Below are 6,040 nucleotides of genomic sequence, written 5' to 3' on the forward strand. Positions count from 1 at the left end.
AATACGTCAAGTTTTATAGATCTTAAATCTTTATATGTAAAACTAACGTGTTTGGTTAAAAAATGTAATTAACATGAAATGTAGCAATGCATATGTAAAAAGATACTACAGACAAAGGGAAACTGATTAAAATGCTAATGTGGAGAAAAGAATTTTAAAACGCGAGTTCGCTTTCCGTTAGGCATATAAGGCGACTCGTTAGAGAATAATGCGCTCGTAGTTTGCATCGAATCATGTCGATTCGATTCATCGTTCGATAAGGTTTTCCTGAGGACGACGGCATTGTTCGACTATTAAATATTTCTTCGGCGACTGTGGAATGTGTCCCTTTAAAATGTATAAGACACATTTTATTGAATATCTAGATTGCTTCTCTCTGTTTCGTTTAAATTATATTACCGAAAATTACAGAAAATAATATTACGCAGATTTTCACATTATCATAACCAGAGGTTCTAATATCGAAATTATCTTCAAAAAATAATATTAAAGTTTTTGTCGCTATGCTGATAGAAATATCCGATGCTTGTTGAAAACAAAACTATTGCACCTGCTTTCAAGTATCTGTGTAAATTTGATTGGAAATATTCAGCGTAACAAGGTTCTGTTCTTCAATTACCTTAACAATCAGGACTGAAAATCGATTGTGGAAACGATATTAGGATATCTAACACAAACTAAAGGATACTCCTCCTTATATTAATAAATAATTCCTTATTAAAATAATTTCTCTGCATCACAGTTATGCTTATTAATAATTGTTTTCCTTCTATATCTTTATGAGCTCTTTTATTTTCAATTGAAACAATCGCCATTGTTCTCAGTTCGCTTTTTAACATTTTTCGTCAAATTGTGGCGAATCGGCAGTATGTCGTATATTTACGATTTTTTATGATTTTCTCGACGAGGATTTTTAGAATTGGCAAAAAAAATTTTTTTTTTTTTTAGAGAAAAAAACATTGTATTTTTAAAATATTTTTAAAGTTTTACATACTTTAAACAGTACAAAAAAACATTCATTAAGCATGTTTTAAACAGTTTAAAACATGCTTAATGAATGTTTTTAACATGTTTTTTTTATAAAGTATGTATAAAACATTAAAAATGTTTTAAAAATACAATGTTTTGTTCTTTAAAAAAAAAACATTTTTTATTTGCACTTGGTAAATTCATCAATTTGTGGAAATTGTCTCCTCCCGGATTGCTATCCTGATCACGTGATCTTTCAATACGGCCGATTACTCTTGTTTCTGATTTCGGATAAATAATGCACCGTTCGATCTACCAAGCCGAGAATAGAGACGATTGCCTCTCCGTTGTTCCACGTGAAAGTGGAGGAATACCGCGGACATGTATCATCAAGACGTGGGACGTGAAGGGATGACATGGCTGCGTTATCATAAGAATACAAGGGAGAGATTCGCGCGCGTATGAAATGGTACTATTACGAATAAATGATGCTTTCCGTGGTAATAGTATCGAAAGAGCCCGCATCGCCTAGAGGAACGTTATTGCTATTATTATTCGATGTCTCACCCTCCGATTGTTCTCATTCCGTGGCAACAAAATCGAAACACTCGGCTCGCAAATCGCACCTCATTTTATTAACACACACTCGATAGGTTTTTTTTTATATTTTTCTTTGCCCAAAGTATTGTAGTTTTCAAGCTTCCTACTCTCTTCCACCTTTGTACTCTCATCTAAATAATATCGAATAATTTTTTAATTTCATTTCAGTTATACGAATTCCAATTTGTACTGCAGTAAATTTATCCATTATCAAACGCAGAAATAATAGAACACTTTGTGCCTTTGTATGAAAATTTTCCTTCCTTCAAAATTTATTTTACTATATTTTATATATTAGAGAAACGAGGAGGAAAACACAGACCGATAATCGTGTAAATGACTCGGTCTGATATTCCATAATTAAATTTTGTTTTATAACAACTGAACCGTATAATATAAAAACTCTCTTATAATATCCCTATTCAATTTTGCTGACGTAAATTAATTATCTTTGGGGTATCCCACGCTTTGTTGAAATTATTTTTCCCTTCAAAAACCAGCCAATAATCCACAATTTTTTTGTCGCGTAATACTCTACTCGGCCCTATCAAGGAGGGCGGCTTTAAAGATTTTTACCAAGGTATAGAAACTCACACGCAAGGGGATTGAGTTTTCGAGCTATCTTATCCCTTTACCGCTTCCGTCTCGTCGCGAGAGATCTTCGACGATCGCGCAGCCGTTCTCTCGCGTGACTCACCACCGCGTGAGGGGGTGAGGGTGCAGCCCCTTCGGAAAACAGCGCGCCCGCTACTTCGACGTCTGATATTTCGACTCACTATCTGCGGCCCCCACAAGGGGGTTGCGTGGGATTAGAAATACCCTCACGGCCCGGCATGCATTATAGATGCTCGCGCCTTAGATTAGAGGAGGTGGTGGTGGGCGTGTGGCGCCCAGCAAAAATAGTCCACTCGTAAAGGCAATAGCTTTTATTCGTTTCAGAGCGCTGTGTATTTTAAGCGAACCGATACGATGCATGCGCGGGATACCGCGTGACACATTTGACACATTTGTTTGAAAATTTAACAAAAACCAATAAAGTAAAATTTGGTACACTGTACTTTGGTATAAAAGAGATCTTTTTTTTTTCATTTACTATAAAATTTCTCTGCTACGAGATATTATTGCAAAGAGTATATATTACTATTAATTATTGTATTGTGTATAGTTTATAATGTAATCGATATCTCGTGTATACACGTATAACTTTGAAAAAAGTATTTCATAATAAATGGAAAAAATCTTCTCTTTTGCTCTGTTAATTAAACTTTCGATACTTTTAATAAGCAAATTTTCCAATATACTAAATAATATTACATAAAAGGGAAGGTATACACTTAAAAAAGTATGGCATGCCGCAGCTATTTATACTCGGCAATTATTAAGATGTTATGGCTGGAATATACTGGCGAATAGACGTATACATTAATAGCCATCCATTTGCGGTGAGCAATTATAAAGACGTAGCATCTAACGGGCTGCGGAAGGAAGTGCGAGGAAAAAAGAATGAAGGAAGAGGCTTGTTAAACACTCTGAGTCCATATCGTCTCTATGTGGCGTGTGTATAGAGCGTGAAATACTAACGAGCGCCCATCATCAAACAATGGAAAGTAGAACGAACAGAGAACACGTTTCAGCAGTAGCTATCAGAATCTTTTAACTGTTCCAGCGCCACAATAAGCCGGGTAAATCAAATATCTTATTTTTTAGCACATAAATCTCGCGCTTCAGATGATGCCAAAAGAGGAGCTGCGAAAGTAATTACAGCTTCGTGCTTTGGGTACAATAAATCGCCGTCGATCGAAATCCTTTAAGAACGATGGATAAATCGTATTATATATCCAGCAAAAGTATATAAAGAGGTAATTTTATGTTAATAAAAATAAAATGTGAAGCTTCTGCCTCTTCGCATGCGACAAGTTCTACTGTAAGTGCCATTAAAAATTCTAGCCGCGCCGTCGCCGCGAACAGAAATTCCCATTTTGCGCGACGATAAGGCGAGAGCAGCTTCTAAATCCCGCGTCCTGTCTCCGCGGCCAACGCTGATAATAACAATAATAGATGTCCTCATCTGCAATTACAATAAGCAGTTAGCGGGCCATAAATCACAAAGTGGTGGTACGCCCGCGCGATGAAATCTTTCTTTCCGCGCGTACCGTCGTGGAATAAGGAAACTTTTTTCTCGTCTCGGCAATTCCGAGGGATCGTCTTCCTATTCCGGAAGTTGACGATATGCGGGGAAAGAGGAGAAGGGTGAGTCTGCGATCCGAGGACAGGCTATTTAATTAGCGGTAACTCGTCGCCTAAAGAACCCTCAATCTGAAATGATGATTCATCTCCGAACAAATATACAAGACAAATTTCGATAATTAGTTTTCATAATAAGCGATTGGGTAAAGAGAAAACCATGAATCGGTTTAAAGAAAGTATAATGCAACCGAAGAATGCCGTCCACGCTTCGTAAAACTTCAGTACGGTAAATTTTGTTCGGCTACAGTCGCACGAATGCCACTCAGCAATAATTCGACAAATAAATCGATATCATTTCTGTTATTGAATGTCTATACTGAATATATCTGTGATTATTAAAGGAGTTATTGATTATTGAGTTATATTTCAGGATTACTGTCATTCAGACTTACTTTCGGATTACATAGAAGTTGAAGACAATTGCTAAAATCGATTGTCGTTACTTCATAAATTAAAATAGTTTTGCGAATAGGATTTATTATTTACGATTATTTCTGTAATTCCTTTAAATAATTATAGTTTCGTTTTCAATTTATTGAAATCATTACTGGATGTATTCATCTCGAAGCGGAAATACGGTATTAAAAACACTTATAATACAACAGCTCCTTATTCAAGTCTGTATGAAGCCGTGCACTTGTGATTCATGAAATTTAAATTTTGTTCTTTTACCGCAAGATGGACGTACCGTTACGTTTGTCATGCTCGATGGAATAAGTGCAACGGGTTGCTGTTTGACAGGAAGTTTTGCGGAAATTAATTATTTACTCTACTGAATTCTTTGTTCTTAATTAATTATTTACTCTACTGAATTATTTATTTACTCTTCTTGAATATCTTATCATTTTGATTACCTGCGTATTTCTTAATTACGTCACAAACGATCTTGAGTAATATAATTATAAAAAAATATTTTTGATTACAATTTCTTCCTGAAAACTATCAATATAAGGTCTAAGAAAACTTTCGAAGAATATTTTTATTTTGATAAGTTTACTTTAAAAAAAGATTATGCAATTGTATGAATATCGATTAATTCAGATATTGGATTTGTGATAATCGATTTGTTGAAATAAACCGAAATTATTTTGTGGAAATCAATTTATTAAATCTTTATACAAGAATATATCAATTTTATTGAAAGTAACTACAGTATATAAAAAAATTAATTTACATATTTATGAATGTTAATGGATAACAAAATAGATTTCGTAAGCTCGAGTTATATCTATTACATAAGACAATAACGTGGGGATTCCTTTCGTTATAATTTTAATTGACAACAAGAAAGATTAATATTACACGATTAACAAATATATACTTTCTTCTTAATTGTTATAAACGACATTTTTGCTTGCATAGTCGACGGTGCGAGTGCTATCCTACCGCTAAATAATTGTATGACTGCTACTCGGTTGTGCGAATATAATTATAAGAGTTAATATAAAGTATATAGCACCTATGCATTTCGAAAATTACGGCTTACAAATTTACCAATTTTAAAAGAGAACGCAGTCTAATTGTAAAATAAATAGAATCCTATAGAGCAATATAAAAAAATAGAAATTAAAAAAGTAGAAGAGTAGATTAAATAAAATTGGACGAGTGCTTCCTTAGATACAATTCAATATTCTTTATAGATAACAATACTTTCCACACACAAGTCGTAATGATGCTATGAATACGTACATTATATATACAGAAGCACTTTTTCGTACATAAAATATATTATATTTGCCTCGATCTATACGCGTCACACGCTTAATATGGATCCGCAATCAGGAACGGGATATACGTACATATAACAGGTAGTATTGAAAATAATGCAGTATTAGCGATAAATATATGAAAATCTGTCTGTGAGAGTAAAGCTCGGAGGTGAAATTGTTATAACGAAATCGCAGATTGTAATAATTTATTCGGTTGCATAAGAGAAGCACGATCAGCATCAAAGCATCATTATACAGAAGTACTAACCCAGTAGATGATATAAAGGATCGTAAGCGCGTCCTAGATATACTGAGTGTTCAAGAAATCGCGTTAAACCCGTCCATTTACTTATGAAAATATTTATTGCTACTTGAGGCCCTTCGAAAAATGTCTCCCGCGTAAAACTAAAATTCCATAGTTAGTTTTACATTAATAATTATCTCCCAGTCGTAAGCCTACTGTTAGACTCGAGGTAGCGGAATTGCATAAAATAGTCTTTGAAGAATGACGTAAA

The sequence above is a fragment of the Trachymyrmex septentrionalis genome, unplaced genomic scaffold (genome assembly GCF_001594115.1).
Source record: "Trachymyrmex septentrionalis isolate Tsep2-gDNA-1 unplaced genomic scaffold, Tsep1.0 scaffold87, whole genome shotgun sequence".
NCBI lineage: Eukaryota > Metazoa > Arthropoda > Insecta > Hymenoptera > Formicidae > Trachymyrmex > Trachymyrmex septentrionalis.